Source organism: Spermophilus citellus (assembly GCF_964194105.1).
Source record: "Spermophilus citellus genome assembly, chromosome: 18".
Taxonomy (NCBI): Eukaryota; Metazoa; Chordata; class Mammalia; order Rodentia; family Sciuridae; genus Spermophilus; species Spermophilus citellus.
The window spans coordinates 41,399,433-41,421,647 of record NC_138200.1 but is presented as its reverse complement, the minus strand read 5'-3'; positions in this window follow the sequence as shown (position 1 = coordinate 41,421,647).

The window sequence follows — 22,215 nt, the reverse complement described above, 5'->3', positions numbered from 1 at the left end:
CGGGGATAATTCAACAGAGGGGATTGATCGGGCAGATGGACAGGAACGGGAGAGTCAAGTGGGACGGGAGGCCCCAGGACCAGAGCAGCAGCCGAAGGGGGTGGGTCCACAGTCCCCAGAATCTGGGATCTCTGGGATGGAGCTGCCCAGCTGGGAGCTGGAGAGCAGAGGAGCCCCGGGGACTGTTAAAGCCAGAGTCAAGGAGGAAGGAGCCCCCTGCTGGTCCCCACCGGCCTGTCAATCTTCTGTCAGTCCCTCCCATTGATGAGACCCACCAGGGAGACCATGGTCCAGGGAGCCTGGGAAGTGTATTTCCCCTGACAGCAGACAGTGTAGCAGAGAAGACTCAGGTGGATGGGCACCCCGGGGCGATGGGGCAGGGGACAGCTTCTTAGATACCCACTGCATCTAAGAAGCTGCAGGGGTGAGAGGAAGCTCTGCCTCCACTTGACAGCCCAGCAGGCAGAGGCTCAGAGAGGGGAGATCTGCTCGACTCCCCGCAGCCAAGATCCGGGCGGTTTGGAGCGAGGCTCCTGGCCTCTAGACGCTGACCCCTTTCCCCCTGAACCCACCCAGGGCCCCCTTCCCCGCAGCCCGGCGCCTGACCCAGCAGCGCTCTCCCTGACGCTCCTGATGACCTTATTAAAACTCAACTCCCTGAGCCTTGACCTCAGCTCAGCCTGGAGGTCCCGTGACTCAGTCTCCGTCCTGCAGGGAATAAGACGAGCCACGAGCTCAGAGAAGGACAAGCCACTTGGCGTGAGCCTGCTGGGCCAGGCCTGGCTGAGGAGGGGAGGCCCCGGCACCCCTTTCCTCCCAGGGATGGGGCTGGCCTGTCCTGGCCTGCCTGGACCACAGTGGTCGGGGGACAGGCCCCGGTGCCTTCCCAGCCCCCCACTCCCAGGCCTGGCTCTCAGTCTCAGCCTCAGACCTGCCTTCCAGGGGACCAGGGCTGGGCCTTTGCCCATGGGACTGATGAAGCGGCAGGCAAGTCCCGTGGCCAGTGCCGGCTGAGATCAGGGGATAAAGGACAGGTGGTGCCCACAGCGTCCTGGCCAGCTCCCTTCGTGAGACCCGCCCCCTCAGCCCTCAGGGTGGGTGAGCAGGAGCGGCCCAGGGCTCCCAGGTACTACTTTCTTCAGATAATTGTGCCGGGAGACGGTAGGTCCCCTGCCAGAGGCTGAGACGCCCTGCTAAGGCCGGGACATGGTTTGTGCCCTCTAAGACAAGGGTTGAAACTCGAGTACCACTGCAGCATGTCCAGAGGGGCCTGGGGGACTGCAGCGTCCCAGGGTAGAGCCCTCCTGGACGGACGAACGTCTGGCTCCTGGGAACCCGCCATCCCCTGTAGCTGCCATGGGTTGGCTCCCTTTCCGTGTGCCACCATGAGTCAGGGCAGCCCAGCTCTCACCAGATGTCCCCACGGGATCTGGACTTACAGCCTCTGGAACCAAGAGCCCCCTCCACCAAAAAAGTCCTTTTTCAAAATAAATTACCTGATCTTGGTTAATTTAGGATACAACAGGAAATGGATTAAGCTACTCCTCAGTCCCCGAGAGTGGCCTCAGTCAGTGCTTGACCAGTGGCCAGCGTGGACACCGGGCCTCTGAGCGGCACCACCCAGGGATGGTGGTTCCTCCTGGGGGTTCCTGGGGGGGGGCCTCCCACCCAGGGACGGTGGTTCCTCCTGGGGGTTCCTGGGGGGGGCAGGCTGAGGCCCGATGCCCAGGGAGACCCAGCTCCTGCTGAGCTCCTCTCTCGTCCCCTCCCTTCTCCCCTGCTCTTCCTCCTAAGCAAAGGGAGCCACCCACACCCCCGTCCCTGGCTCTGCTTCTGGGGATGCCGACTGAAGGAAGGTACCTGGGCAAGACCTGGGAAGTCATCTAGTCCAAGCCCACTTCCTACGGAGGCCCATCTGCTCCTGCGCCCGAGCCAGGACGGGTCACCACTCCCGGCTCCGGACCTTCTGGGCTGACTGGGAATTGCCCGTGCGTCTCTCTGTCTTGGTGGACAGGGCTGGGTCATAGTCCACTGTATATCTTCCTGTTCAGGGCCTGTCCACGGCGAGCGTCTGTGATAAGAACAATCGAGGCCTGAAAAGAGCCACGAAAGGGAAGACTCGGGCCAGAACGCCCCACTCCGGATCCTCACTGAGGGGCTCGCTCCCTCTGAGAGAGAAGGTATCCCCCCTGCAAAGACAGGGAGGACTGGCTCAGAAGCCTCCCAAGCACCGCTCCTCACCTGGCCCTGCGGATGGCAGTTCTGCGGGGCAGCAGCCCGCCTCAACAGGGCTCCGCATCCCACCCCACAGCGCAGAGCGCGTCACAGTGGGAGGCAAGGCTGACTGCAGAATACTGCTCCCAGCTGGGGTCAGTGGTCGACCAGCTTCAGGAGCAAGGCTGTCCAGGCGCCCTGGGTGGGCACGAGGTGGACAGCATGGTGGGAAGGGAGCGGTGGCTTCACACTTTGGCCATCATCCCGGTGGACGTATTTACTGTGGTTTGGATATGGTTTGAGTGTGGCCCGGAAGAGTGGGTAGCTCAGTCCCCAGTGTGGGTATGTGGAGAGGAAGTGGGACCTTGGAAGGTGGCCTTGTGCAAGGTCACAGGCCCTGGGGGAGCTGCCCTGGCAAGGAATTAATGACGATTCTGAGGGACCCTGTGAAAGGATTGTCATAAGCCTGGCCCCTCCCTTCTTTGTGTCTTACCTCGTGTGATCTGCCATGAGGCTCTCCACCAAGTGATACAGCCAGAGGGGCCCTCACCAGAGCTCAACTGATGTGGGCACCATGCTTCAGACCTCCAAAACTGTGAATAAATAAATCTCTTCTCTTTACTGGTTAACCAGCTTCAGGTATTTTGTTACAGCAACAGTAAACAGACTAATACAGTATCTCTGCCTCCACTGGAGACCCATCAACTGCTCAGACATTAACATCTTCTTGCTCTTTCTACTCAAGATGTGAACCTCATAGAGAATTTCAGCATCTCAAGAGTATATGGAACTTCAGGGGTCATGGGACCCACCCCTAACTCAGGAATGATAGTGCTAGCAATAGAATTGGTTCACAGGTAAAGAGCCTGTGCTGTGAGACAGGTCCTCTGCTCGATGCTTTCTGTCTCAACCCTCCCAGGAGGAAGGTGCACCAGACAGCTCTAATTTTCTGGAGAAGAAATGAGGTGTGGAGAATGATATAATTTGCTTAAAATCATGCAAAAAGTAAGTGTATTCTTTAGGGTTACAAGCACTCCCCAAAATACTAGGTGTAACGCAGCAGGGATTCACCACGGGACTCCCTAAGGGGTGTTTCTGGTCTCTGGGAGCTGTCCTCTCCATGGTGTTTTGGGGACCAGACTCTTTCCGTCTGTGACTCTGCTACCCCGGGTCTTCTTCTGTCAACCATTCCATCTGGAAGAAGGAGGAGCCTGGAGCTTCCAGTCTCTGCCGGGGGTGACATGGATCACTTCAGCTCCCATCTCGTGGGGAGAGTCAATGATGTTGCCAATCTGGGTGCCAGAGGGGGAGGCATCACTTCTCAAGGACAAGTCTGCACTGCAGAGTGAGAAGAGTCGCTTGGGTGGCAGCTAGCCATGTGTCCCCCACCAAATCCTTGATGGAGGTAGAAGGAAGGGGGTCTGGGGCCAGGTGGACATCACGTGGGCTCAGCTGTCCCCACTAACGGAGAACACAACATCTTCCCTGGTCCTCCTTCTGCCAGCCCCCACCCAGGCTGGGGGGCAGAACAGGGCCACAGCCCATCCCCGACTAAGGGAAGGCGGGAAACCAGAGAGCAGGAGTGTCGTGGGCTCAGACGGGACCGTCCACCACCCGGGAGGGCATGTGGCCTCTAGAATGTGAACAGGATTTGATTTGCAAGGAAAAAGGGGCGATGAAGGAAAAAGAGATGAGAAACCAGCTTCTTGAGTCTATCACACATTCATTTACTAAAACTTGGTCCCGCCAGTGTGGCGTGGTCATCTGCTGAGGGCCCAGCCCTGGTGGCCAGCTGTGGGCAGTGTCCGAGGCCATTCTGACTTCCACTCACATGGCACAGAAAATGCCTGCACCATCCCCGGTCACCTAGGACCTCAAGGTAGCTAAGTCCCCAAGATGACTTCTAGGGCGCTCCCCGCAGCAATAGATGCTATTGGTCACTCCAAGTTGTCTGTCCTCTCTGGAGTAGCCCGCGAAAACAGACATCCCAGGGCCAGACATGGAACTAACAGGACCACCCGTGGAGGGACCCTCCTGCCCCCTCAGCAAGTCCAACATCAGAGGAAATGACCCTCGAAGAGCCAGGGGCCCTACCCACCAGCCGCCCCTCTGCCTGGCTCCCCGGAGGGGACCGGGAAGGGCCTCCCCCCATCATGGCTGATGATTAAACCAAGTTCATGTTCAGAAGGTCTATAAAGCTCTTTGGGCCAAATTTCCATGTTAACTGTTCAGACCAGAAATGCTCAGTGTCAGTTAAATTTGGTTGGATTCTAAGACAACGCAGTCAAGATCAGGAACATGTGGGGGCTGATTTGATGTAACCCAGAGAAGAAACGCCTCTGTGGCCCGAAGGTCACGTTTAATCAGCCTCAAGGTTTTGATGAAGGTGGACTTGGAGTCTAAAATAGCATTTCAGTCCACCCCGCCCCTTCCTGCTCCCCCACCACCAGCCAGGGAGGGGGGGACAGGGGCCGTGTGTGTGTGTGTGTGTGTGGGGGGGGTTGTGTGTTTGTTGTTAAGGTTCGGAAGCAAATGAGCTGTGCTTGGCTGGTGGCCACCACGGCACCCGGCTCTCCTCCTGGCTGTGGGGAGGGACCGGCCCGAATGCCAGGACCGGGTCCTGGGTGCCCCCTGGACTTGAGCAGGAGGGTACCCAATGGAGGCTGAGATCACATTCTTCCTTCTCAGAAGGTCAAGATGGATGCTGCTCAGGAGAGGGCCTGGGGCCAGTCTCCTGTGACTTCTCTTCTGGCCACCAAGTGGGTGGGACGTGAAAGTAAAGGTGTTTCAGTCGGTCCTAGGGGCAGATGGCAAACCCGGCCACGACTGAAGAGGGTAGAAGGAACTACGGCTGCTCCTGCCCTTGGAGGGACATTCATGCCCCACAGACAGACTCCTGGCATGGCTGCTGGGCTCTCCCTGCTCTCTCGGTTCTCCTCCCCCTTCTGACCCCTCCATCCTTGCCAGAGGGTTTGCAGAGAGCCTTGGCTGACCTCGTTTCCCCACCCTTTCCTTCTTGCGTGGACTTTTTGGAATCATGGTAGAATGTTCTAGAAACGGAACACCCTGCACTATGGATGATTGGGACCTGCTCCTACCTCCCCTGGAAGCAGGAAGGTTCTGGAAGCTTTGCCCGTGAGTCAGGCTGCTCTTGAGGTGTGGAACCCAGAGGGCCGCCATTCTGCTGGGCCAACCAGCATGTCCAGGGTGACTCTAGTCCCACCCAGGTGCCCAGCGGATCTGGCTGGGGCAGCACCGGTGGGCCCCAGGTAAGCAGTCCTGGTGTTTAGGAAACAACAGAGAATAAACCCAAGGCTTGGCTCCTGTGCAGAGCCCCAAAAGGGTCACCTCCTCAGGGTCACCCTTGCCACCGTGCCCCCTCAGGAGATGTTCTGTTCTTCATGGCCTAAAAAATGGAGGCCTCTGAGAATCTGACCCAAGGGGAAATAATAAGACACGTCATGGTCAAATCCTGACCTAAGCCCTGGAACCAGGTCTGCAGAGGCAGGAAGTGCAGGGAGCAAGGTGTCCCTCTCTTGTTTGGTCATTAGTGGGGTAGTTCCTGGTGGTGTCACCCACAAAGATGATGTGTGGCCCATTGCCTGCCACCCTGCAAGAGCTGCTAACCTCTGACAGGAGGTAAAGAGAGAAATCATCCCAAGACATGGAGCAGACTCCAGAGCAGAGGGAGGTGCACAATGTGATGGGACCCAGGAGTGGCAGTCACCACCCGTGCATAGGGTGGGCTTCAATGAGGAGGTGATATGGTTGCTGAAAGGCTTCACCTCATTCAGAACAGTGGTACAGGCAAGGAGAACGTGTGCGTGTGCAAAGGCCCTGGAGTGTAAAAATGCATTATGTATCCTGACAACACTAATTTACTAAACATGGGGTTAACATTGGGCACAAGCTGTGGGCAAGAGATGGCCATGGCTGGAGAGAGATTGGTGCTTTGGGATGGGCTGGGGCAGGTGGCAAGGAATTTACAGGGCACCATGGAACCTGAGCTGTCTGAAAGTTCAGCAGATGTGGAGATGGAGGTTCATCCTGGGCAGAGTCTGAGTGAGGAGGAGAGAGGGGCCCAGGAAGGTCTGGTCCATGTCACCATGATGTCACCAGGGACCACGAACACAGCCGACTAAAACACCCACTTACCAGCTCAGGGTCTGCAGCTCTGAAGTTGAGGCTGATGTCATCAGGTTCTGCAGTCAGGTGTCTGGCTGAGATGGAAGTGCTGCCCAGAGTCCTCCCAGGGCCTCTCTGATGGTTGGCAAATTCCCGGATGGGCCTCTGGCTGTCAGCTGGAGCCTGTCCCAGAGCCCACGTTGGTGGAGAGCTCCGTCAGAGGTCAGGGCATCCCCTCCTCCATGCCACTGGGTCTCTGACCTTCCCTGTGCAGCTAGAGGAGGAAACCGCTCTGCTTTAACTAGCAGGGCCCCTGTGGTCAGCTGAGGCCCACCCGGTTATCTCTGTGTCTGAAGGTCAACAGACTTGGGACGTGAGCTCCATCTGTCAATCCCCCACAGCAACACCCCGGCCCCGAGGTGGGGAGTCGGGTGCAGCTCAGCAAGCTGCCTGCCAAGGGGAGGAGGGCCCGGGCAGCTGGAGCGCAGTCCTGGGGGACAGAGGAGGCCCCACCTGCCTCCTGATGCAGTTTGCCCTGTCACCCGAGGCTTGCTGGCCGGGTGGTCGCAGAGAGGTAGCCTTCCCAGGGCCTGGCTTAAGATGGCCCAATGTCAGGGGCTTGGGGTCAGTGGAAGCCGCTCTGTCGGAGACTGGGTTCAACTGGACCCAGTGACCAGTGTGAGGGGAGAGGTGGGGAGATCCGCCGCAGGGAAGAGGCTCTGGGCCCCACCTTGTCCCCCAGGCCCACCATCCTTCGGTCCCTGCTGCTGGGCTCCTCATACCAGCAAAGCTGCCTAGAGATGCAGGAAGTCCCCACCCAAGTGCCTGCTGGCCTGTCACCTCCCTTCTGAGACCCTGCAGCTGGGAGACACCACCGTTGCCACTTTTAGGGAAGACGTTAGATAAGAGCTAGGGCTAGGCCGGACACCGTCACACACACCTGTAATCCCAGTGGCTCGGGAGGCTGAGGCAGGAGGATCTGGAATTCAAAAGCCAGCCTCAGCAACTTAGTGAGGCCCTGAGCAACTCAGTGAGACCCTGTCCCTAAATAAAGTACAAAATAATAGGGCTGGGGATGGGGCTCAGTGGTTGAGTGCCCCTGGGTTCAATCCCTGATACCAAAAAAAAAAAAAAAAAAACAAAAAACATAAGCTAAAGCTTAGAAGAGCCAAAGGGTGCCAACAGGGACAAGAGTGCCCCCAGGGCCGTCCCCCTTGGCTGCAGGCTCCGTGTTGGTCACTCCCTCGGATGCCCCTCCCACTCAGATATCTGTCTCTTCTTCTTTGCCTCCTTCTAGAAACTCTGGGGCTCAAGGCTTCTTATTCAGGAAAGAGGCTCTGAGCAGAGAGGAGGCCACTCAGCCCCGGGGGACGTCTGTGGCACCATGACAAAGTAGGAATGTGACAATTCTGAACCTCAACACAGGACAGTGTTCAGCCCACAGAAACGACCCGCAGAGCCGAAGGTCACCCAAAAAGGTAAAGCGCAGAGGCCCCTCAGGGAGGCCGGGCCCGTCCTCGGCTCCAGATCACAGCTGGCACCGTGGGCCCCTGGCCCCTGACACTCTTCTTGTTCCCTTCGTTTCTGGAACCTCCCGTCGTCCCACCTCCACCCGCAGCTCTGAAATGTCATTGTGAAGTCTTTCAGTGACTCAGGTGAGATGAGGAGGGAAGCCCAAGGTCAGCGCCCGGGATCCACACGGCTTGGCGTTGACCTGGGGCTCCCAAAGGACGCGGTCAGAGGGGTTCATTAGAAAGCGCCCCAGCCCGGCCCTCGCTCACCGCCAGGCAGGCCTGAGCTGGGTGCCAGGTGGAAGGAGCCTAATGTCCCCCGAGAGCACACGGAGACAGATGCCCGCGCAGCCTGTGGTCACCCTCCTGGCAGACTCAGGGCTAATTAAGTTCCTCTGTTTGCCTCTGAAAGGGAAGGGCTCCCCGGACCTGCAGGGGGCTGCTCTCTCCCTCTTGGGCTCATCCTCCGCCCCAGCAGGCTCTGAGAAGGGTGGGTAGATCTTTGGGGCTGGGAGGAGGTAAGTCTTTGGGGTTAGGGGTGAGAAGAGGAAGTCGTTTAACCAAAGCTAATTAGCTCTATCTAGCTACATGACCTTGATCTCTCCAAAGGTCATTCTGCTCATTTGTAAACTGGGGGGAATGATCACACGTACCTGTGTGGATTGCAGGGGGAACAAGAAGGGGGCGTGTTGGTGGGGGAGAGGCCGGATGCCCACCCAGAGTCCATTCTGCTCTTCTTCAATATCTCAGACTTGTGGTCCTGGGTAGGGTAGTAAGAAATGCCCAGATAAAATAATGCTTTTCTGGTTTTCCTCTGTTAAGGATGCCCATGAGCTATGAATAGAAGTTGGGTGGAGGTAGTGGAGCTTCCCAGGAACAGTAGAGCGGGTATGTTCAGCTGAGAGATGTCTTTTGCCTTCCTACTTCCTCCTCCTTCCTGCCTGGAGTGCAGACATGATGGCTGGTGCTCCAGGAGCTATTTTTGGAGCATGAAGCATCCTTAAGAATAGATTCAGAGCTAAAGATGGTGGAACTGAAGGATGGAAACAGCCCACTGCCCCTGGACTATTTCTGGATTTCTTTGAAAGGAGAGAGAATCAACCTCTCTTTTTATTTAAGCCATTGGTTCTCAAACTTTAGCCTGGATTTTAAAAAAAAAAGCACCTGGAAAGCTCATTAAAACACACACACTGTTGGACTCCACCCCCAGATCTTCTAATTCAAGAGGTGGACCCCGAGAATTTTATTTCTCTCATTATTCTCAGATGATACTGTTCCTTCTGGTCTGAGCACTACACTTTGAGAACAAGGAGTTCAGGCCACCATCTGTCAGATTGCTGTTTTACAAAGGAGAAGTGAATTCTAATTCAAGTAAAGACTTCACACTCAGTAAATGTGATGTGTACTTTTGCACAGGAACGAGGGTCACATTAGTGAAGGGTTCTACCTGTTCACTGTCCTGGGACCCAATCACAAAGTCAGGGGCTCAGGGGAGCTGGAAGGGAACAGAAAACTGGGTGACAAGAGCTCCGCTCACCTCCACCAAAGAGCAGGTTGACCTCAAGAGCCTCGGTGGACACCAGGTTGTCCCACGGCCCCGCTCGCACCATCCCGCTTGTCCATGTGTCCTTAGACTTGGCCTGGTGTGGACGGCTTCCTGAGCCAAGCCCTCGGTGCGGATCATCTCATTCAGTCCTCACGATCCATTTCACAGTCCAGGAGACTGAGGCCGACGACGCCCAGCTTCCCCACAGTCACAAGATGCAAGCAATGGAGCCCAGACCTGAGCTTGGATCTGTCTGACCACGAATGTCACCTTGCAAACAGCCATTTGCTGGAGTCACGGGACAACGTCACGGCGGCTCTGCCATTAGGCCGTGTTCAACCACATTCCCAAGGACGGGAAAGCAAGAGGACTTTGGGCAGCTCTGGGAGAGGGTGGGGAGAGTTGGACCCCTCTCGGCTCCCACCCCGTGTCCTTGGACTCTCATTAAGGGCTGAGCACAGGCCCTGGAGAGGTAGCGAGGACCACTCCCAGCAGGTGGGCGGTGGTGACAGATTGGAAGCCGCGCAGCTCCTGAGGGAGGGTTGGTGGCCCAGCATTGCCATCTGTTCCAATAAAATATGAAGTTGGGGACGTCCAGGCGTCTCTCTCTGCACCCAGCGATGACCTTGCAGCCGGCTCCCGGGCGAACTTGATTTATCAACTGCAGCCTGGGCAGCCAAGAGGGATGGATGAGCTGCGGGGGCTGCAGACGAGAGCAGGGTCCCTGGGAGCAGCGAGGGCCTGGGTGTGGGGCTGTTTGTCACCACCAACGCCTGCTTAATGGTGGGAAGATGAAGCAAGGGGCAGGGGACTGTACCGTATAAATCTCCGCCTTCCGTGGTGCAGCCGGGGCCTCGTCTGCCCACGAGGACACTCCCATTTGGAGGGGAGGCGCAGGACAAGACCACCACTTCATGACAGAAGCAGTGTGGCATATGGGCCTCCGAGATGGCCTGCTGGAAGAGATAGATAAGTGGTGTCCGGGTCCCGTGGAACCCACTGCACTCTGTGGTCAGAGTGTCCTGGGTTCAAATCCTGGCTGTGCCCTTCACCAGCCACAAAGTGGTCTCTGACTTCTGCCCTGTGTGCTGGGGCTCAGCCCCCACTCTGTCCCCGTGGTCCTTACCAGCTGTGGAGCGGAGCAGCCGACCCGGAGACCGACTCCCAGGCTAACTTGACTTATCAGCTCCAGCCTTGTCCCCTCCTGGGCCCAGAGTTCCTCGTTTGTAAGACAGGGCTGACCACTACCCTTAGCTTGCAGAGCTGTGCCAGCGTCTCAGGACTGGGAAGACAAAACCCGCCAAAGAGGTGGCTTAAAACCACACAGTGTGCGCTTGTGTGGTTCCGGAGACCAGAGCTGGAGACCAAGGTGCTGGCAGGGCCACGTGCCTCTGGAGGTCCCAGGGGAACCCTCCCTGGCCTCTCGGAACCCCCCTGTGGTCCCCAGAGCTCCTTGGCTTGCAGCTACTGCCGTCTGTGCCTTTACGGTCATGCGATTGTCCCCTCTCCTCTGTGTCCCCCTCTTCCATTTCTTAGCACTCTTGTCCTTGGATTTTGGGGTCACCTGGGCTACCCTGATGACCTTATCGCAAGATCTTTAATGTACTTACAATTGGCTGAGACCCTTTGTCCAAATTGGGTCACAACCGCAGATTCTAGAGTTTAGGATTTGGACATATGTTTCGGAAGGGACGTTGTCCAACCCACACTAAGTGCTGTCATGAGAATGGGAGGATGAACGTTTGTACCTTAGAAGAGGGCCCGGCACGCAGGGAATGCCCAACACTGTATGCAGCTGCCTGTCTAAAACATGAGTCTACGACCTTTAACAGGTTCTGCCTTTTGCGTTGATTTTATCCATCACGTGTTCGGGTCCTATGTACACGCCTGTGCGTGCAGTTAACGCACCGGAGCACATTATACAGTCAGCCCACATGCAGGGGTCACGGAAGACCAAGGCTCCCTTCTTGAGGCAAGTCTGTCGAATGTCAGCCTCGAGATGACGGTGGGCACAAGGTGCGGTCACTGACCTCAGGGAATAGTGGACCCTCAGCAAATGGCGGCTTTTGTGATGGCCACGTTGTGTCAGACCCAGGGTTGGGGGAGATCAGATCATCCCGCTAGTCCACAGATTTTTATTGAGCATCTACGACGTGCCAGGTGCTGTCAGGAATGAGGGGTGCGCAAAGCAGTAAATGGGCAACCAGCCCGGCCGGCGCTGAGCCCTTTCTGTGGTGGGGAACAGACAGGTAACAAATGAAAGTGTCCTGTCCCGTCAGCCACCATGAGGAGAGAAGGGAGGAGGGGCCGAGGACTGCTGTAACCGTGGCGCAGGCAGGTGGCCTGGTGGAGGGTGGAGCCCATGAGGAGATGGGCCCCGTCTTCCATCCTGGGTGCCTCAAGTGGGAGGGGAGGGGCTGGGCCCATGGGAGAGGCTAGAGGTTTCAGGTAGGAGAGGCAGATCTTGAAGCACGGGTCGGGGGTGTCCACCACGGTGAGACAGCAGGGTGACACCGTAAGGAATGTGTGTTTGACCTTTGTTCATGGTTCTGGCACAAGAGACTCTAAGCCCCTTGGAATCTCCAGAGAGATGAGTCGTGAGATGTCACCAAGATGACTGGTGGCTGGAAGCCCCTAGGTGGCTTCAGGATGGAGTCTGGTGGCCAGAGAAGTCAGCTAGGTGAGCTGTGGAAGTGGTAGCCCCGCTCTGGACCTGAAGCAACCGGAGAGGACCTGGCACTCGAGTCTGTCCACCGATGGCCAATGGTGGATCAAATGTGCCCACATGATGGAGCCCCCCTACAACTTCTTCCAGGTTGGTGACTGCACCCCAAACATCCCAGGGACAGATGCTCCCGTGCCCGGGATCCTTCTAGACCTCACCCTCTGCCCCCCTTCATTTGGCCCTCCATTTGTGTCCTTGAGGGATCTTTAATAAACCAGTAAACATAAGCCCAGTGTTCCCCCGAGTCCTGTAGGACCGTCTGGCAAAGTGGCAACCGGAAGGGAGGCCGAGGGCTCTCCGTGAAACCAGAGCCTCTCTGTTTCTGTGGCGTGTGGGCTCTAAGCCGTTGGGTGTTAGCAGCTGATCAAGGCCCGGATCCGTGTCCATCAGCTCTTGTCCAACACAGCAGGACTCTTCTCCACGACCCTTGAGGAGTGGCATGTGGCAGCTCTGAGTGGCAGGTGTGCCCTCCCGGGCAGCAGCAGACCCGGAGCTCACCTCCCGTTTCTCCAGTCTTGTCTCATGAATTCAGAGGATGCAGTCCCCTGATGAGAAAGAGTGAGAGCCCAACGGGAGGAAGGACGCATGGGGGAAAGAGGGCTCTGGGGGCGGGAGGGGGCCAGCACGGGTGGCTTGTCTAGGGGCTCACAGAGCCCTTGGGTCCATGCTCTGCTCCAAATTTATGCTCATCAGGGTTTGGAAAATTACTAACGCTATAGTCTGAACTTCAGCTCGGGTCTGCCTCCCTCCACACTCCTCCTGCTCACCTGCCATCCCAGCTACCTTAGGAGCCGGCGCAGGTGGGTCGTGGATGTCCTGGGTCCTGGCTGCAGTGTGCTGTGTGGAGGGGGCTCCAGCGCCAGCCAGCCAGGTCTGCACCATGTCACTCTGGGTGAGAGGTCAGCACATCCTGTCGTGCCTCTGCCCTGGCTCGCTCCATCTCAGGCCCGGGCTGGCACCACAGGCTCCGCGCAGCCAGCTGGTGCTCCAGCCCACCCGGGCCATGGGCTGGCCATGCGGCTTGGCAGCCAGGAGCCACGTGACCCCTTCATAACAGGTGGGTCTGGAGTGGGACAGTTGGTGGGACCGAGCCCTCAATATGGGCTCTGGAACCAACTCTGGACAGTCAGGTCAGAGTGGACTTGAACTGCTGGACCCCAGTTGGTGTCTGAAGAAGACTGGGGAAGGGCTGGGCACAGGAAGCCACACATTTGGTGTCAGGAGTGAGAGTTTTCCTTCCAGCCAGCCAGGGTTAGGGGGAGGAGGACGCAGGTGGCACAGCAGGTGGCACAGCAGGAACCTAGGTGTGTGGCCCGGGGGAGGTTGGCATGCAGGTGACTTGGCCTGTGGATGGGCAGGAGCTGGGGGTGAGGGCTGTCAGGGGACCTGCGAGCTCCCTGGGCCTCCTCTGGCTCCAGCCAGGTGCCAGATTGTCGTGGTCTGACTAGGATCAGCCAGGAAGCTTGTACCTTGCTTGAAACATAAGTTCTGGAATGATGGGGACAGACAAGGGAGCTGTTTTAGTCAGTTTTTTGCTATTGTGACTGAAAGACCAGAACCATTTTAGAGGAGGAAGACTTTATTTGGGGGCTCATAGTTTCAGAGGTCTCAGTCCACAGGTGGCCGATTCCATTGCTCTGGCCCTGAGGTCAAGCAGAACATCATGGCGGAAGAGTATGGTGGAGGATGGCTCAGGATGTGAGGATCAGGAAGCTCTGCTCTTCAGGGATAAAACATATACCCCAAGGGCCAGGCTCCCGATGACCCACTTCCTCCAGCCACAGCCTACCTGCCTAGGCACCACCCAGTTAATCCCTATCAGGGAATGGTGCACTGACTAGGTAAAACCTCTCACACCCAATCGCTTCACCTCTACACCTTCCTGCATCATCTCACACGTGAGCTTTTGGGGGACTCCTCCTATCTGAACCCTAACAGGAGCAGTGGAGAGGCCCGGGATGGGGATTAAACAGACATTTTAATACACAATAATATGTGCCAGACTCCAAATTTAGAACAGTAACCACACTGTCAGACTTAGTCCTCACGTCTGTAATCCCAGGTACTTAGGAGGCTGAGGCAGGAGGATCCTAAGTTCAAGTCTGCCTGAGCTACTTAGGGAGACCCTGCCTCAAAATAAAAATACACAGAACTGGGGGTGCAGCTCAGGGGTAATGTGCCCTGGGTTCATTGCTTAGTACCAAAACGACATCAAATAGTCCTCATATCTGTTAATACAGGAGCCTCAGAGGGGTGCAGGAACTTGCCAGGGGTCACACAGCTGGTCAGTCCTTCCCTGCTGTGGCCTGCTAGGCCCTGCTCATCTGGCCCCAAGCCCCGCCCCTCCTCTCTCCATTGGCCCCTTTCTGGCCACACCTCCCTGAGGGGTTCTGGAGCTGCTCACCTCCCAGCTCCCCACTGAGCTTGGCACTTGACCTTCCCAGCTCCTGCTGCCCTCAGGACTCCTCAGTTCCTATCCTGAATGCCCAGCTGGAGCGTCTTCCTGGGAGGCCTTCCCAGACCCTGCTCTCTGAGGAGCCAAGCAGCTCATCTAGGAGGGCTGAGCCTCATCCTATCAGGTCCCTGGCTGCAGCTGTGCGGGTGACAGTCCTGGAACAAACCTGCTCACTCATCCCAGCGCCCCCCCTCCCCGGGGTTCTCCAAAGCTTTGGCCACTCGCTCAGCCCTGTGGGTGCTGTGGGGTCTGGAGGACCGGGCGGGGACAGGAAGGCCCTGTGCAAAGAATTAGGGGCAGACAGGAGACGGTGGGTAGATGCCACAACGCTGCAGCCTTCCGAGGGGCCGGGTGGCTTCAGGGATCGGGTCCCAGTGGACCTCGGTGCCAGCTGCCTCATTGACAAAGCCCATGTTTGCATCTCTCCCTTCCCCGTGTCTCTCATCTCCTCCCCTCGTTGCACCCAGCCCCCTGCACCCAGGCCGTGGCTCAGGGCCTGCTTTTGTGGACTCTCAGAATAAGGCAGCACCGTCCCCCTCTGGTATTTTGTCACAGTGCTGTGTATTGTGCTCACACCATTCCCCACAATCTGTGATCAACCTGCTCGGTGACTATGGCAGCCGACTTCCCCTCTGTGTCCTAGTGTCCTGACCCTGATGAAACCCACCCTCCCTATCTTGCCTCAGAGTAGCTTGCTGTGACTAGTAGGCGCCCCTAGAGTATTGCCATGTGACTTCTGAGACTGAGACCTAAAAACATGGCCCTTCCATCAGATCACAGGGATCCCATGCTCCGGGGGCAGCCTGTCTCTGTATTTGAGCAAGCTCTCCAAAGGGTGGGGTCCACGCATTGAGGGACTGAGGCCTCCCGCCAGCAGCTGGCATCACCTGGCCCTCCCTGTGAGTCAGCCAGGTTGGAAGAGGACCCTCCACAGGACCACATCCCAGGCCAGCAACCTGATGCCACTTCACAAGAGACCTTGAGCCCCACCAACCCACTGAGCTGCTCCTAAATTCCCAACCCACAAAATGGTGCGAAATGATACCTGCTCATGATGGTCCCAGACGCCATGTTTAGGATGATTTTCTACTCAGCAAGGCATAGCTAGTGCATGTGCTCAATTGCATTCATTTCACGGATATTTATTGCACAGCTCTCCTGTGTCGAATGCCGAGGTTATAGTGCCACCCCGCAGATGCAGACACTTGCACGATTATAGCTGTGCTCAGTGCCATCAAGAAGAGGGAGGAGAGGGACGTGAGGCTTTGGAGAGTGTGGGGGGAAGCTGGCCTCATCTGGGAGGACGAGGAAGGCCTCAGAGAGCTAAGGGCAGAGGGTGAGGAGGGGTGATGAGCGGCAGGAGGACAGCTCCAGAGCCAGGGGACCAAGCAGGGCACCTCAGCATGGGAAGTAGCTTTCCACCCGCGATTCCCTTCCCCTGATGTCACCCATGCTAAGGTCTACTTAATGTCCTACCAGCTGCTCTCCAGTCTCAACTCACAGTCTCCTCCAGGAAAACGTTCTCTGGCCGCACAGAGCAACCACTTCCTCCCTTACCTGTTGCCCACAGGTGCGCCAGGTAAGTACCAGCTGCCTTCACTCCCTTCCGGTCATGGTTGGTAGGAAGGCTCTTTTTTAGTCAGTTTTTTTCACTGCCTAAGTCTTAAGCAAAACAACTGAAGAGGAGGAAAAGTGTATGTGGGGGTTTGTGGTCTCAAGATCCCAGTCCATACACAGCCAGCCCCATTCCTGGGGCTGCAGGTGACATCCTGGTGGATGGGGGGTTGGGGGGGAGGTGGACAGCTCACATGATGATCAGAAAGCAGAGAAAGAAGGTGCCCCCAGATACAAAACGTATACCGCAAAGCGACGCCCCCACGCCCCACCTCCTCCGGCCACGCCCCACCTCCTCCGGCCACGCCCCACCTCCTCCGGCCACGCCCCACCTCCTCCGGCCACGCCCCACCTCCTCCGGCCACGCCCCACCTCCTCCGGCCACGCCCCACCTCCTCCGGCCACGCCCCACCTCCTCCGGCCACGCCCCACCTCCTCCGGCCACGCCCCACCTCCTCCGGCCACGCCCCACCTCCTCCGGCCACGCCCCACCTCCTCCGGCCACGCCCCACCACCTCCGGCCACGCCCCACCACCTCCGGCCACGCCCCACCACCTCCGGCCACGCCCCACCACCTCCGGCCACGCCCCACCACCTCCGGCCACGCCCCACCACCTCCGGCCACGCCCCACCACCTCCGGCCACGCCCCACCACCTCCGGCCACGCCCCACCACCTCCGGCCACGCCCCACCACCTCCGGCCACGCCCCACCACCTCCGGCCACGCCCCACCCGGGTCACCGCCTGGTTCGTCCCATCAGAGGATCCGCTTGCTGATTGGGCTCAGGCCCTCACAGCCCAGCCCTGTCTCCTCCCAACCTTGCGCTGTCTCACACAGGAGCTTTTGGGGGTCGCCTCAGGTCCAAACCCTGACTGGTCTGGAATCAGCCTGTGTAAATTCCAGTCTCCACTCAGCGCTTATTTGTGATTTCACCTCCCTGGGCTCATCCATGGAATGGGAGTAAAAGAAAGGATCTGAAGGATCCAGTGGCCATCATAGGAACCCGTCGTGCTCCCACCATCTGGTTACATAACCAGCCACCCCAAATCCAGTGTCTGAACCACCCCGTGCCACCCTGCTCTGGGGTGGGGAGGCTGGATGGGCTGGGCTGGGCCAGGCGTGGCCGCAAGCTGCAGCACACCGGAGCCCACAGCTGGTGTGTCTTCCTCCCTGAACCCGAGGGCTGCTGGGGACATGTTCTGCAGGGATGGAGGAGACACAAGGAGCCAGGGCTGTGGCACAACTGTTTCCAGCCCTTTGGCTAAAGCTAGTCCGGGGCTGAGCTACTCCACCTCCTGGGGAAGAACGGCCAAGTCGCATGGCCAAGGACCTGCGATCCCGTCCACGGAGCACGTGCAAGACATTAGAACTCGCTGGGCCCCCGGAGGTGCTTGTAGGCCATTATGTGATTATTTTCATATGGGCTCTCTGTGTCCACCCCAAATTGGACTTAGGATTGGGTTTAGGATTCCATGAAGCAGAGAGGAGAGAAATGCAAATGGAGCTTTTGTTCCCGAGGTCCTGCTGCCCTCCACAGACCTTCTCTCAATTTCGCAACCGTCTGAAGGGAAGGAGTTTAATTCAGTCTGTTATGCAGGTGAATAAACTAAGGTTCAGGGAATTAAGTATCTTTCTCAAAAACACACAGTAAGTACTGAAAATGGCTACATAGCTGATTTTCTTCTTTATTCAACCCTCTGCTCCAATGTCATCTCTCCAAGGACCGACTTATCTAAAGTGGCATCCCTTTTCTCTATATATACTCATTCTACTGGGTCCCTTATGTTTCTTCATAGTGTGGACCAGAGCTGGCTTCTTATACATTTGATTGCTGTCCATCAGCCCTGCTCCTCTCTGACACCTGAAACCTTGCCAGTCTTCTTCACCACAATCCACAATTGTGTCTGGGACCTGGTAAGAGCTCTCTAAATAAATGTATTGAATAAAGAATCGTGTTATAAACTCTTTCTGATAACTCAATGAAATAGTCAGATATACTTCCACTTTATCAATGACGAAGCCAAGGTTCAGAGAGGTGAAGTGACTTGCCCAGGGCTGAACAGCTAGTAAGTTCTACTGTTGGGCTTTTTTAAAAAGTGTCTCTGCATGATTCCAAAGACTTTGGCAACCCCTTAGCCTATGTTGTCTCACCCAGAAACTCTAACCTGGTTATAGCTTGGGCTCTGCCGGCGTCTCTGCACACAAGCCCATCTCCAACACAGCCTGAGGCAGGTCCCTCAAGCACGGTTTGAGGCCACTCTCCCCTCATTTCCAGTTGTGATCTAGAGTCGCTGGTGATAAAGAACTGGTCCTCACTCACCATCCCTTCTTGTTGTGCTGTGTACCATCAGGCAGTTTCCTACCCTCTCTGACCTTGGCCTTGGGCTCTAAAGAGATCCTCCAGGTCTTTCCCTCTGGGGTAGGAGTGTGAACCGGCCAGCTTAGAGCCCCGACTCTGGCTCCTGGCCTCACCCCGGGACAGCTCTCCCTGCCTGTTGTATAGATTGGGGATTGCCAGAAAAATACCCCTTGATAGTACTTAATTAAAATAGTGGGGAAGAAAGGAGCCACGCCCATTTTGCCCATTTCTGGTGAAGACAGAACAATCGAACTGCCGTTCCTTGCTGGTGGGAATTCAGAATGGGACTGTCACTCTGGCAAATAGTAGTTTCTTAGAAAGTTGAACATGATAGTTAAGTTACCATAGGACTCAGGTCTCACTTACGTTAACTATTCACCATCAAGGAAAACATATATATGGGTTTACGTTTAAAAAAAATCTGTACACAGGGATGTTCATAGAAGCTCATGTGATGCAGAGATAAACAAGCAGCAGTCCAGCCACACAGTGAAAGCCACTCAGCAGTCAGAAGCAGTCCATTACTGATGCTCACCGCCACGGGCAACAGTATGCGTGATTCCATTTACAGAACATTCTGGAAGAAGCAAAATTCTGGGGAAAGAAAACAGATCCGTGGCGGCTGGCAGCGGGGGAAGGACTTGACCCCAAAGGGACGCGGGGACTTGCAGGGGACAATGGAACTCTTCTCTCTCTGGATGGTGGTAGGAGTTACATAACCGCATGTGCTTGTTGGAGTAGCAGAATTGTACGCTTGGAAGGGTGAGTTTTACCAGATGCAAATTATACCTTCATTTAAAACTTAAAAAAAAAATAAATCATCAGAAGAAAGATTCTGTTGCTACCAAACAAGACCCAGAAAATTCCCCAAACTGGAGCAAACCATGGGTCTTTCCCCAGAGGTCCTGTGGTTCCCAGGAGGAGGAGGCTGCAGCCCTTGCTGCCCGCAGCTGAGGGGGGGGGGGGGCTGGCATGTGTCGGAGAGGTGGGGGTGCCCGCCTGGAGACCCTTGTCCTCCCTGGCCAGCCCTGCGTGGCCTCCACTGAACGAACACTGACCCCTGCTGTCTCCATGTTGCCTCCTTCCCACCAGCTTGGACTCGGGGACAGGAAACCCTTGTCCTTCTCCAGGCCTGGAGGACCCTCGGGAGCACTGAGGAGCTGGGGCTGCTGAGGCTGGGACCAGAGCGCGCTGTGCACTTCATAGGAGGGGGTGGTGCTGGCCAGGGCTCCTGTCCTGGAGTCCCCACCCCCTGGCAGGGACAGGGCAAAGCTGATGGGGAAAGCCCGGGGCACCCAGGACACCTTGCTGCCCACTCGCCAGATCCAGATTCCACCGCCCTGGCCTGGGTGTGAGGAAGGGGCACCAGAGGCTCCAAGGTGGGGAGGCCCTGGGGTGGGGACAGAAGCCCAACAGGGGCAGCTCTGGTGAGGTCCAGAGTGTGAATCCTGCTCTTCTGCTGGTTCACTGGTCCATTGTGTGCAGAGCCCCGAGCACGGCCGAGTCTCTGGGCATAAAGGAATGAACTTCATCACCGGGTCCCTGCCCTCAGTGCTCACAGACCCAAGGGGCTGTGGGACCCACGGGCATGCGCAGGTCTATGGTGGGGACTTGAAATCTTCTGTACTTAATCCCCCTTCACCCTGGGGACAGCTCCGGGCTGATGTGGTGAAGAAGGAGCATCTGGAAATGGAGTGGGGGAGGGGGAGCAATCAAGATCGACCCCTCATCCCAGTCTCCCCCAAACCCGGGATGCTCACTGGGGAGAGACCCCACCAGCCCGGCTCTAACCCAGCTCCCTCTGGGTGAGAGGAGGCCCAAAGGGTCAGGGCCGACGTGCCCAGGACGCTGCTCTCGTGCGTGGATATCTGTGCTCGTGGCTGGGTGTGCACGGGGTGTGTGCGCGCCTGTGTGTGCCTGCGGACACGTGCAGGGCTTGCCTGTATCTGCCTGTGGGAGTGCCTGGGGGACCCCTGTGTGCTCCTGCTGCCCACGTGTGGGGGTGAATCCAGGTGTGCGAGGCGTGCGAGGGCCCTGCAGGCCTGCCGTCTCTGTGTGTGTGTGTGTGTGTGTGTGTGTGTGTGTGTGTGTGTGTGCGCGCGGTGTGCAGAGCTCTCACATGCGTGCTGTCTCTCGCGTGCCCAGGACCCCTGCTTGAGAGCCCAGGTAAACACACAGCTGCCCTCTTGCCAGGTAGCTGAGCTGCCCTGCCGGCCCGCCCCGTCAGCCGGCCCCACCCGCCCCCTTCCTGTGTGGCTCGGCCTATTTTGGTCTTGCTTGGCTCATCCTGGCGGCTGCTCCCAGCCTAATGCCCTGCTTCTCCACCCGGCTATTTCGGCTGAGGAATGCGATGTTTGTGTCTCAAACAGAAAACCCCAAACCCCCATTATGGTTAGCTGTCCTGCAGCTCCAGCCGCCACTCGTTTATTTAGGCTTCTCCTGGTCTATATTTGTCGAGGATGACAAGATGAACTTGGAAGGCTGGGAGTGGAGGGACCAGGGCTCTAGGGGGGAGGCTGGGGCGTCCGCCACCCTCAGCCTCCAGGGGGAGCTGGCCTCTCGGCTGGCCTTGCTCTCAGGGGCAGCCCAGAGCCCTGGGTGGGACTCCCCTGCCCCAGGCTTGGGTGTTGGAGGCAGGCCAGCGCTGTCCTCTCCCCGTGTGCCCCACGTGGACCACAGGCCTCCCTTGGTGGTGCGTCCCCAGAGCCAGCATGGGGGGTGGTTAGGACCTAGAACAAAACCCTCCGCCTCAGATCTGGGCTCCAGCACCCACGGCTGGGTTGCCCCCAGCAAGATCCTAGGTGTCGCTGTCCCCCATCTATGGAGTGGCCAGTCTCTTCCCTGATGGCAAGACACACATGTTCACACTCTGAGGTGGGTCCTGCCATCAGCGGGGTGGCACGGCTGAACCTGCCACCCTTTTAGTGACACATCAATTACGGTGTGATTTGTAATTGAAGGTGTTGGGGAGCCTGTGAGTGACGTCAGGGCCACCATAGTAGACGGCACGTCCAAATTCAGATGATGCGAGGAGGATTTAATAAAGGGGTAGGAAGTTTTATGACTGTGCGCTTCAAGGAAGAGGAGGCAGGAGGGACATCGGGACCTGGTAGGGGAGAGTTGTCCAGCTTGAGAGCAATGACTTCAGGGAGAGGACATTGCCACCCACGGGCAGGCTCCTGGCTGCACCATCTTAGCTCTGTGACCTTGGGCAAGTTATTTACTGTATTTGTCCCTCAGTTTACTCCTCTGCAAAATGGGAATGACAGCAGTTCCTGCCTCACAGAGGTGCTCCAGAGCCTTAAATCCGCTAAGACTCATCAAACATGGAGGTGGCCTGCTAGGACCCCCCATATTCCAGCAACGGTCCTGGATGGTGTCTCTGTGCCCCATTTTCCAGGGTCTCCGGCTTCTCCTCCTAACTCCCAGGCTCTCTCCACCCGCTGTTCTGTAAGCTGTTCTTATTCGAGTTAACCCACTCGTTAACCCCAAGCCCAGGGTGATGCCGGAATGACCCAGGATCGGGTATCCTCCCCACCGTCACCAGTCACGATACGACTGCTGCTTCCTGCTGAAGCCATCCCTGCCCCACGCATCCCGCGCAGCCCGTCAGAGGAGGATACAGATGAGAAGCGCCATTGGGGGGGGGCGGGGTCGCTGATCAC